This window comes from Piliocolobus tephrosceles, chromosome 3 (genome assembly GCF_002776525.5).
Source record: "Piliocolobus tephrosceles isolate RC106 chromosome 3, ASM277652v3, whole genome shotgun sequence".
Classification (NCBI taxonomy): Eukaryota; Metazoa; Chordata; class Mammalia; order Primates; family Cercopithecidae; genus Piliocolobus; species Piliocolobus tephrosceles.
In genome coordinates, this window is record NC_045436.1 from 132,151,488 (window position 1) to 132,164,269 (window position 12,782).

Here is a 12,782-nt window from a genome sequence, read left to right on the forward strand (position 1 = left end):
AAACTGATATATTTTAGGACTCATTCAATGTAATATAGTCTGATAATACTTATTTATCTGGTATTATTGAAGGATGATGCTAACTTAATCCCCTATCCCTATCAGTATCAACATTTTTGAAAATTAAAGCATTTTGGAGGGAAATTTTTCTATAGTAGATTATATACTGAATGGAACACTGGATGTTTCAGGGCCATTGCTATTAAGCTTTGATGCAATAAAATGTCTTGAGGAGAAACTGAAATAAATATACAACAGACTATCCCTCTCAATGGCCCTCTATTTTAAAGTATTTTGGTGCCTATTTTAAAGTACGTTTTCTGCCTCTTCCTTTCACATTTCAAGGGTCTTATTAGTTTGGTGAGTCTGATTTTCGTAATTGCTTCTCCTTTCTAATTTATTGCTTCTTGTGCTCATGAGATAGAAAATTAGATAATCAAGCATGGTAGAATTATACGTAAAGACAGAGTCACTAGATGCTGAACAAGAGCCTAAAAGGAGTTCAGTGCAGAGGACGGATGGCATCTGTTTAAGCTGCTTAGCTTCTGTTTTTGCTTATATCTGGGTGCTTTGATGTGTCCTAGACAGATGAGGTTATTGTACAATTTATCTATTGGTAAATCCAGGTATTTTTCTACACTAAAAAGAATATAGAATGGAGGGCTTCTGCCTCGTTAATTTGCAACTCAGAGTCACCACTTTGTACCATACCTGAAATATCAGCACTCACAGCCTCATTATGGACGTTCTTTGTAAGTTTAATTTCCTCCATGGCCATGACTTTGTTAAACGTCACTGAAATAAAAAGTACAGCATGCAAATCTATGAGCACAGAGCTTATGAAATTGGCAGGGGGAGTGTCCCACCATTATCAATTCTGTCCTGTGTCCTCCATTTCTGTGGAAGAAAGTCCATTACCTTTCATCATGTTCATCACATAATATGCAAAAAAAAATGGAAGAGATGGAGGAAAGAGAGTGATACCTGTAATAAAACACTGACATTATTATTGCTTTTCACACTTTCTAAAAACTGCACATTCACTGAATTACAGTCTCCATCAAATTCCTGACCCTTATCCTGATGGAGAAATTTATTGTATTCCTCCCACCTGAAAAAGAAAGGTAGGGTTACTTCAGGGACACTTCCCTTTTTAGTATTAACAGAGGCAATGTTTATACTGAATGAAACTACTTAATCCCTAAACTACTTGTAAGAAAAATATATCTTGCCAAACTTACAACCCTCTCACATCGCATCTATTCTATTTCAAAATGATCTCAATTACTCAAATATTTGTATTCTGTTATTACAGTATAATTTCTCATCATATTCTTAGGATAAGAGAACAGGCTGATAAAACAGGATAATAATAATGTTTTCTATTTTTCCTTCATTATTTTCCCAATAACTCAAAAGTTTTCACAGACACTCATTCTTACAGAGGTTGTTTATTAGGAAAATATATCCTGCATTCACGACCAAAGGCAAAAATAATTTCTGAAACATTTACATTTATATAAGGTCAATTTTTGTCCTCCTGTATTTTCAGTTATGAAACATTTCCATTTTAAGTTTTGTTTCCTTAGAAAAATTAAATTCCATGTGCTTTTCTAGCATATGCCCATAGGTTTCTTTAAGACCCACCTTCCTACTTGATATGAGTAATTACCTAAATTGTTTTAATACCTTCATGTCTTTTTTTTTTTTTTTAACCTTTCTTATACTTTTTCTAGGACTAACCACATTTTTGAAGCATTCATTTCTCTGCATTTCCATAAACTTCAAACTTCTGACTTTTGGAATTTGTGTAGCTTTTACAGCTATTTCTTACAATACCTTGCCATGAAGCATTGATGCATCTTTTCCCTGCATATTTATTTATAGCCATGTTCTGACTGCCCTCCCCTCTAAGCCTGGAAACTCCCGTATTCTGGAACGCTGGTTGTTTGTATTAAGCAAGCCATGTGTCCTCCTACTTGCACATCACAGTATAAAGTATTTCCTCAAACTCAAAATATCATTTTATTGACCTCTCCCATTCCAAAGTCTTAATCTTTTAAAGGACTCACATTATCCATGAAGAATCTCGAGTAGAAAATATCTAACTCAATACTTTCTATTAACATTACAAAAAGTGTCTCACTTTTAAAAGTCCTAAATGTATTACTTCTATCCCTCTCTTAATATTACTGAATTTACTGCTGCGACGACACAGTCTCCGCATAAATGTAGTATCTCCATTTGGAGTTGGCCAGATCTATCCCAGAGGTTCAAAGTACTGGAGAGAGTCAATCCACTTCCAGAGAACTATATGTCCCATGTGTCTCCACCCATCTGGGCTGCTATAACAAAATGCCACAGATTGGGTTGCTTATAAACAACAGAAATGTATGTATTTCTCACTGTTCTGGAGGCTGGAAATTCCAAGGCTCCAGAAGATTCGGTGTCTGGTAAGGTCCAATTTCCAGTTCTTAGATGGTGCCCTCTCGCTGTGTCTTCATGTGGCAGAAGGTATGAGGGAACTCTCTTGGGTCTCCTTCATAAAAACATTAATCCCATCTATAAGGTCTCTGCCTCATGACCTAATCACCCCCAAAAGGCTGTACATCCTATCACCTTGAGGGTTAGCATCTTAACATATTAATTTTAGGGGGTGATGCAAACATTCAGATCATGTTCCTTATTCAATTTTGATTCCTTTTATGTATCTCTTAGATACTTCCTTGGCTTAATTGCTCCATGTTGCTCACCTTAAATCCCATCACCCTAGATAATTGGGTATTTTGAAGCTTCACTACTTTTGTTTTTACCACTGTCATATTGCTGTGAATGGGACATTATTGCTTTTGAATGAAATTTCCTGGGCCTGGCTTACAAATGCCCTCTGTTGGATTGGTCTGGAATCAGTTACACGTTTTCTTTTATAGAATCTTTTGCCACTGTATACCACAAAGCCTTGCCTGTGACTTTGTCCTTTACAATGGACCCTTCTAATAATGGAATATTAGTAAAGAGATAGGAAAATACATCAATATAGTTCACTATGTAAAAAGAATGTATTCCTAATCATTTTATGCCTACCTATGCTGACTTTTATAGTGCTCTTATTGTATTTTTCCATTTAATCCAAGTCATCATCTACTCACTGAGTGCCCACAAAGCCCACAATATCAAACTAGACAAACAGAGGATAGAAAAAGAAGTCATAGTCTGTTCTCAGTGATTTTACAACCTCAACAAAAGCAGGATGGAGGATGATCCAGCATTGCAATATAAAAAAACAGAAACTCTTCTTCCTGATCTTCTAAATAAAACACAGTAGCCTATCAGCATTCTTTGACTGCGTATACACCAGTTTGGCTATTTGTGAGTCTCTGAGATTGATTATGTGTATGACACTGGGTATACAACAAGTAGCAATTTGCAATTTTGTTGAAGAATGATTCTCATAACTTAATATCAACATCTGAATCTCAATATACTTTTGTCATTCTCTACTCATACTGCATATGTTTTTTGGGGGAAAATTATATGCTGGAGTGAAATGAACAATTTGGGAAGGAAGAAAATCTCTAGACATGTCCTCTGAAAATCTCTACAGTCTACTGTATACCATACTTTTTATTTTTCTTTTCTCATACACCCTTTATTTTGCCAATTTCTTTTAAATAGTCTCCCCCAAATGAATCAATGCTATGATAACAAACTTTGATCATTTTACATGGTGTATCCTGGGGCTGGTGATATGGTCTGGCTCTGTGTCCCCCACCACAAATCTCACCTTAAATTGTAATAATCCCCACGTGTCACGCCACGGACCCGGTGGGAGGTAACTGAATCATGGGGGCAGGTTTTTCCCATGCTGTTCTCATTGATAATGAATAAGTCTCATGAGAACTGATGGTTTTATACAGCGGAGTGACCCTGCACACTCTCTCTTGCCTGTTGCCATGTGAAACATCCCTTTGTTCTTCCTTTGTCTTCCACCATGATTCTGAGGCCTCCCCATTCAAAGGGAACTGTAAGTCCATTACACCACTTTTTCTTTATAAATTACCCAGTCTTGGGTATGTCTTTATTAGGAGCATGAGAATGGACTAATCGGCTGGGCACTCAAAGATGAATCAGACACTGCCCCTGCCATGGAGGAACTCATAGTCTTGTGTTAAGTGTTGTCTGTGTGGGGTGAAGAGAAGCTAATATTAATCAATCTTATCTCATTCCATTTAATTTCAAATACCGTGAATCTATGTGGAATTTCAAAGTTCTTTCATGCCTGTGTTTTGCAAGGAAAAGTTCACTTTTTTTCAGATCATTCTACACATTCTACTTAAAATCCAGGATCTTCCTTTGAGTACTTCGTTTCTTCTGCATGGGACAATGCTTGTGTTTTTTTTTTGTTTTGTTTTTGTTTTTCCCAAAGCTTATTTTAAAACAAAATTTTCATGATATGATACATGTTAGACTTTAATCCTTTCTCTAACTCTTGGTCTGAGTTCTTTCAACTCTCATTTCATTTCTCTACTCATGAACCTCCTCATCATGAACCTCTTCCCACAAGTCTTCACATCAGATTTCACATTTGTATCATGCCCTACTTAGTGACTATAGGATTAGATACATGTTGCTGAAATCTATTGGGCACTGGGCATGACATAGTTAAAAGTTAAAATTCCCAGCACAGTATACCTTCTTCTTCTTCTTCTTTTTTTTTTTTTTTTTTTTTTTTTTGAGATGGAGGCTTGCTCTGTTGCCACTCAGGCTGGAGTGCAGTGGCGTGATCTCGGCTCACTACAACCTCTGCCTCCCAGGTCCGAACAACTCTTCCACCTCAGCCTCCCTAGCAGGTGGGATTACAGGCATGCGCCACCACACCTAGCTAATTTTTGTATTTTTAGGAGAGACGGGGTCTTGCCATGTTGGCCAGGCTGGACTCAAACTCCTGACCTCAGTGATCCACCTGCCTCGCCCTCCCAAAGTGCTGGGATTATAGGCATGAGCCACTGCGCCTGGCCAGTATACCTTCTTGAATAAAGAGTAAACTTATCACAAAATGATGAGTTTGTTCTTAGTTCAGTGTACAGTAGGTTCATATTTATACACAGTTTAAAAGGTCTTGACTTTGACAGAAAATACTTCTTCTGGGCAGTTCTAGCACACAATTTGTCTGATGTATTGTGAAAACAAGAGCTCTACATCTGGGACTGAGAGAAGGGAGTTTTAGCAGATTTATGTACAAGAAAGCCTTTACTTGTCTTTATTTTGTTATCACTGCCAAGGTTACTATAAAAAGAGTTCACAGTTTATCCATGGCTGTGTATCACAGATGTTCATTTGTTTTGTTCCACAACTCAGAATTCACTTTCCCTTAGAAATAATGTTGTACATGGTGGTTGGGCGTTCCACACAGGTCTCAGATTGGAGGTGAACGCCCTGATTGCAGGCAGTGCTGCTGCAGAACACATGTCCTGGGGTGGGTAGAATAATGACTCTCCAAAGACATCCACTTTCCAATTCCCAGAACTGTGAACAGGGGATCAGATGTGCTGAAGTTAAGGATGTTGCAGTGGGAAGATGAGCCTGGATTATCTGGGTGGGCCCAGTGTATTCACAAGGGTCTTTATAAGAGGGAGACAGAAATGTCAGAATCACAGGAGAGGATGTGATGGTAGAAGCAGAGGTCACAGAGAGAGAGGGAGGGAGACAGGGAGGAACAAAGAGAGGGAGGGACAGAGGAAGACTGGAAGATGCTTTGCGGCTGTTTTTGAAGAATGAGGAAGGGGCCACAAGCTTAGGAAGGCAGGTGACCTCTAGAAGCTGAAAAACACAAGGAAAGGGATTCTCCCCTAGAGTCTCCAGAAGGAGCCAGGACTGCTGACTCATTTGAGACTTCTGACCTCTAGAACTACAATTTGTGTTGTTTTAAGCCACTGCGTTTATGGTACTTTGTTACAGTGCCAATAGAAAATGAATACACATTCTAGGAAAATTATCAAGGTTTCTCTGGTCAAATAACTGTGGGATACATTATTCACTTAATCTCCTCAATGTCTAAAATTTGAGAAATCCTGTGATACGGTTTGGCTGTGTCCTCATGAAAACCTCATCTTGAATTGCAATCCATGTATCTAGCGAGAGATCTGGTAGGTGATTGGATCATGGGGGTGGTTCCCCCATGCTGTTCTTAGGATAGTGCGCTTGTTTATTTTTTATAGCCCTCACAGAGCACCTCTGCTAGAGCAATGTGGAAGGGAAATGTAGGGTTGGACTCCCTCCACACAGAATCCCCACTGGGGCACTGCCTAGTGGAGCTGTGAGGAGAGGTCCACTGGCCTCCGGATCCCAGAATGGTAGATTCACAGACAGCTTGCACTACGTGCCTGGAAAAGCTGCAGACGCTCAGTGCCAGCCCGTGAAAGCAGCTAGAAAAGGGCTATACCCTGCAAAGTCACAGGGACAGAGCTGACCAAGGCCATAGCTGACCAAGGCCATAGAAACCCACCTCTTACATCAGCATGACCTAAATGTGAGAACAGACTAATATATCCTACAATAAAAAATCCTATTTAACTTTGTTTAATTCAGAATCTCCCAAAGTATGAAATACTTTTTAAATATTCCTTAGAATATTCCATGGAACCTACTTTGGGAAATAATGTTTAAGGAATTATGCTATGGATAATGCCAGTGGGAAGAGAGGCAGACATTCTTGCATACATTTATCTAGGCTGAAATCCCAATCACTGAAGTCACTGAGTTACAGCTGAGTGTCCATTATGGTTTTTTTTTTTCTTTTCTTTTCTTTTTTTTTTTTTTTTGACAGTGTCTTACCCCCATTGCCTAGGCTAGAGTGTAATGGCATTATCTTGGCTCACTGCAACCTCTGCCTCCCAGGTTCAAGCAATTCTCATGCCTCAGCCTCCCGAGTAACTGGGACTACAGGTGCATGCCACCACACCTGCCTAATTTTTGTATTTTTAGTAGACATGGGGTTTCACCATGTTGGTAAGGCTGGTTTTGAACTCTTTAAATGATGCACATCCTTAGGTGATCCACCCGCCTCGGCCTCCTGAAGTACTGGGATTAGAGGCGTGAGCCACCACACCCAGCCCATTATGGTTTAATATTGAGATAGGTATTCGGATGAGGGTGGAGGAAATGAGATATAAAGAAATGAAGGAAAATAGCACTGACTCCAAGGAGATGGTCACTTAGTAGAGGATATGACATATTTACCAAAAATTATAAGCCAAGTGGAAAATGTTAACCTCTCCCTCTCTCTGTGTGTGTGTGTGTGTGAAAGAGAGAGAGAGAGAGGAGAAGGGGGGAGAGAGAGAGAGAGAGACAGAGAGAGAGGTTAAACAGATATAAATGAGCTGCTGTAGGAGTCTGGAGGGAAAAAATAAAACACCCACTTCCGGGAAGGGGAGGTGTCAGAGAATAAACTGGGTTAGTGTTGACTTTATCCTTTAAGGATAGCTAAGCTATTGATCAGAAGAGATGGACAAGAGAAGATGGGCATTTGGAATTGGCAGCATCAGGATGAGCAATCTCATCTATCATAGGCCCTCCCCAACTCAAGCACTAAGTAGTTCCTAGATGGGCCAAGCATGTCAAGCCTTGGTAAACCACGTCCTTGTCTCCTAATTCTTAAGTTGTGTTATTAGACCAATAATAAGAATTATTAGAAATTGGGGTTCCAGTTCTATAAAACACCAAAATTTACCATACAGAAATGAAAATAAAATGATACAGATTTTTAAAAATACATAAGCATATCCAAGTCCTTAATATAAAATTTAAGTTCTCTTTTAAATGCTCCTTTTGCGGGATGTTTTTCTGCATGGAATGAACTTTCTGAGGCTTCTTAAAATATGCGCCCAGTGAAGTTTAGACTAAGGATGCTTTTTCCTTTTCCTGGTAAATCTTCCGGTCACAGGACAGCCTTCTTCATTGTCCCTTGGACTCTGAACTGCGGTTTAGAATTAGTGATTTATTTCAAGAAGCTTAATACTTATTCTGTGTGCATGTATGTAAACACTAGATTATGCTTTAACAGTAAATACTAGTGGAGCATATTTTCCGTGCTGACTTTAGCTTTCTGTTTGGTGTCAATTTTTGGTCTCCGTGGGAGAAGAAACTGTCTTGCTGTTTGTTCTTTGTGAGCCTAGAGTCCGGAGCAGTGCCTTATCCATGGGAGGCATTCAGCGCGTGTCTGTTGAGACGATGAAAGGATCATGGGAATGAAATCTTGTCTTCACTTGGGCCAATTTAGAAGAAAAAAAATTATTTTAATAAGGAAAAAGATTAAAATGGGCATTGTAAATAGGGGTAATAAATTCAACAGCTTTTGTTTGTTTGGTTGGTTGGTTGGGGGTATTTTTTGACTTTATCCCCGAGATTCACTAACATGATTATTTGCTAGAAGAAAAGCCTGTAGTGTCTGTGGGCTTGATCCAACGCTGTGGTGAATCAAACACTCATTTTTCTAAAGTTACATAAACGAAAGAAAGGACAGGATTGAGAGGATCCAAGGGCCTCTCCTAAGACACATGTTCACATACGTGTGACCTGTGGAGATTGTGTGTGTCTGGCAAACACCTTCTCATCTTTCAAGACAGCTCGAATGACACCTCTGGGAGGCCCCTGTGGCTGTTGTTTATGCTGCCCTTTGTGTTCCCTAGCACTCTGTACAAAACTCTCTCAAATATCACTAATCACACTTTACCCAGTTATCTGTTTACATATCTGAATTCAATTTGATAAAGTTCAATTCCCATTGCAATGCACTAAGTATTTGCTAGGGCAATGCTAGATTCAAAGGTTCAATGGCAAATTCAGAGGCTCTGGTTTTTGTTTGTTTGTTTATTTTTGTTTTTCTTTTTTTGATAGGGTCTTGTTCTGTTGCCCAGGCTGGAGTGCAGTGGCATGATCATGGCTCACTGCAGGCTCAACCCTCTAAGCTCAAGCCATCCTCCCACTCCAGTCTCCCTGTGAGTAGCTGGGACCGTAGGGGTGCGCCATCATGCCTGGCTAATTTTCTAAAAATTTATGGTTAGAGATGAGGTCTCACTATGCTGCTCAGGCTAGTCTTGAACTCCTGGGCTCATGCAATCTTCCCACGATGGCCTCCCAAAGTGCTGGGATGACAAGCATGGGCCACTGTGCCTGGCACCATGGCTTTTAGAAGCTACTTCCTATCATGGAGGACAGACAAGATACAACTACTTACAGTTCTCTGTTAAGAGCAGGAGAACCTGAGGCAACAGAGATGTGACAGGAAGGAGGAAGTGACCATGAACTCCTGAACAGTATAACAGTATGATTACTTCATATCCTCACCTCTCGGCACAATGTCTGGTATGTAAAAAGTTCCATGCATGTTAATGGAGGGAGGGAAGAGGAAAGGAATCAACAAAACGCCCCTACCCCATCCTCATCTCTCTGCTATTGCTTGTCAAACTAGTTACTCTAAAGTTGCTGTTTTCAAGCTCCTGGAACAGATATCTTAGAGCACAGAGTTGATGATTCAGTCCTCCCTAGCATATAGTATGGTATACAGTAATCATATTTGATGGAGACAAGTCATCATTTGTCCTGTGTTTAACTGTGGTTCCGTGGCACCTGTTCATAACACTACACTCCCAGGAAGTCTACAGAAAAGAGACTTGCAGAGAGGCTGCATTTGCTGAACCACTAGCACTACACCAACCTAATTCTTAAGTTCTGTATTATGAGACCAAGAGCTCTTCTACCATCACAAAAGGATTTAACTAGAATTTCGGTCCCCTCAGAACCTCGTTTGCCATCCAGTTTCCCATTTCTCTGCCAGCTTCATCTGCGCAACTCATCTTGGGTTACGTCTGGCAGATGGAGAGAGGAATCTTATTTCAAGCCTCTGCTGTCTGTATCCCAGAGCCCTCCCGGAGCAGCCTTTATTTCACCAAGGACAGAAGAAAGGAGGGATGGGTGTGATCAGCCTTCCCAAGAGATGACAGTGTAAAGTATTCCTCAAATTTTCATCTTCAACGGCTAGTATCATTTAACTCCCTTGGGAGAGACTGCTTTGTTGCCTAGGCTAGCAATATAATCTCTAGCTATCCCAATGCCAAAATATCAATTACAGGTTCATCTGGATGATGGGATAAACTGGAGTTCAGACCACTAGAACAATGACATAAGTCAGGGGTGGGGAGAGAGGGTGCCCAGGGGGATTGAGCCCCATGATGGAAGTGAAATAAGGTAAAGTCAAATTTTCCATATCCTTGCAGATTAAGTACCTAAATTCTAAACTGCTACCTGTCTCATGAAGAGAAGCCTACCAGCAACTAAAGTGAAGCAGGTGTTCTGAAGGGGTTTTCTTTTTGGAGGTCCTAATTAGAAAGATATTAATATTCCCATAGCACCCCAGCTCTCCCAGCATAATGACAGGAGAAGATTGAAAAAAATAAATGATTGGTAATAACAATTAAGCATTTTACCAGCCACAAAACATCACAGATTGTACAATTTCATTTATATAAAATATCTAGAAAAGGTAAATTCATAGAGACAGAAAGATTGGTGGTTGCCAGTGGCTGCTGGGAGGGGGAAATGGGGAGTAACTGCTTAATGGGTACAGTGTTTTATTCTGGGGTGATGAAAATGTTTTGGAAAGAGATGGAGGTGATGGTTGCAAAACAGTGTGAATATACTAAATGCCACTGAATTGTTCACTTTAAAATGTTTAATTTCATGCAATGTGAATTTCACCTGAATATTTTAAAAAGTGTTATAATTAAAGGACTAATTATTTCTCATTGCTCAACAATCTACCACTATTGGGGAAAAAGGAGGATCTTGTTTCCATTCCATAGTGATAAGAGGGATTAAATAAGTCTTTAAATTCCAGTATCAGTCATCTTCAGGACTTTCCTGTGAAAAGCCGAGTACTTACCGGAATGTTGGTAGCAGAGAAGTAATTCAAACCAATGACCCCAGATTTGCCTGGCCCATGTAGTCTAACTTCACAATCAACAGCTGCAGTAGTAGCAAGAGCAGCAACTATTTATCTGCAGCTACAAAGTGCCAGCTAGATAACCAAAAGGCAATCGAGGAGACCTGTGTTAACTAGACTCTAGAACCCCAGCCAGACCTGTGTGACGGAGGTATGTCCCAAGGAGTGGCATTTGGTGGCGGTGACATCAGACAAAGACTAAGGGTTGTTTTAATTCACTAGAAGAATATGATGACCTTGCCATTTCCACACACTTTCAGGACAAAGAAAATAAATGTTGGCCAGGTGTGGCTCACGCCTATAAACCCAGCACTTTAGGAGGCTGAGGTAAGTGGATCACCTGAGGCCAGGAATTTGAGACAAACGTGGCCAACATGATGAAACTCCATCTCTACTAAAAATACAAAAATTAACTGGGCATGGTGGCACATGCCTGTAGTCCCAGCTACTCAGGAGGCTGAGGCACGAGAATCACTTGAACCTGGGAGGTGGAGGTTGCAGTGAGCTGAGATCGCGCCATTACACTCCAGCCTGGGCGACAGAGAGGACTCTGTCTTGGGGGGAAAAGAAAAAAGAAAGAAATGTTAACAGAGAGCAGGAGGATCTTTAGAGGAGAGGCAGCTTTTTTCCCCCCTTGTTTATACTCAGATGAAGATCCAAAGCAATCTGCTGTTAAGTGCAAAGAAAAGCCCAAAAGCTTAGAGGGAATAAAAACACATTTAGAACAGAGGTTAAAAAAAAGGAGCTTGAAAGGAAACTACAAGCCCATGTAAACAAAAACATGGCTGAATGCAAACTGAGGAAAAGCAGATGGGGGCTGCCCAGTCTCACCTGACAACTTCCCCTTTCACCCCAACATGGCACAGTCAGAGCCATGGACAAACAGACCCCGGAAGCCCTCACAATCAGCCTCCGAACCACTCACCTTGCCTCATGTTCTACTTCATGAAAAACCTCGAATCTTCCCGGTTTGAGGTCAGGCATGGTTTTCCTAATATGGCTTTGTCTCACCTCCCAGACTTAACACAACACTTGCTTTCTTTGACCAGGATTTAGACATTTCTCTAGCATGACCGACAGTGGTCGCTTCTTCTACCTTAAGCCTGACCCAGGATGTCCCTCTACACCATGTGCGTGTGCAGGCATGGAAAAGTGCTCAGCTCTGTTTTGGTGTAGCTTTCCTTTTCTCGGGTGCAGCCCTCAAGACCGTGCCTAAAATAAGGCTCTGGAGTTGACTGCAGTGATGCGGCTGCAGGCCAAGGAATACAAATGGCTAGACGGCTGCATGTTAGGAGGGAATCTTTAAACATAATGAAAAGCCAAAATATATTCAAGGCTTTCAAAATCCCCTAATTCTTTTCATTTTATTTTTTGAGACGGAGTTTTGCTCTTGTCGCCCAGACTGGAGTGCAACAGCGCGATCTTGGCTCACCGCAACCTCCGCGTCCTGGGTTCAAGCGATTCTCCTGCCTCAGCCTCCCGAGTAGCTGGGAATACAGGCATGCGCCGCCATGCCCAACTAATTTTTGTATGTTTAGTACAGACGGGGTTTCTCCATGTTGATCAGGCTGGTCTTGAACTCCTGACCTCAGGTGATCCGCCCTCCTTGGCCTCCCAAAGTGCTGAGATTACAGGTGTGAGCCACCGTGCCTGGCCCAAATCCCCTAATTCTATTGCAAGAAACCAATAGACTCAGGGAATCATACACACACACACACACACGCACACACACACACACCAGACACACTCTTTTTTTCTATGCTATATGAGAAAAAAAATCATT

At 40.8% G+C, this 12,782-nt stretch overlaps 1 long non-coding RNA gene across 2 annotated transcripts in view; it reads right to left on the reverse strand.

Moving 5' to 3' along the window:
* Nucleotides 1–711: 711 nt before the first annotated feature.
* LOC111526499 overlaps nucleotides 712–12,782 on the reverse strand; it is a 149,885-nt gene continuing 137,814 nt past the window's right edge. For both annotated transcript variants that reach the window (XR_002726378.1, XR_002726379.1), the window contains exon 3: nucleotides 712–795. This is a non-coding gene — a long non-coding RNA (uncharacterized LOC111526499). The remainder of the gene's footprint in view (nucleotides 796–12,782) is intronic.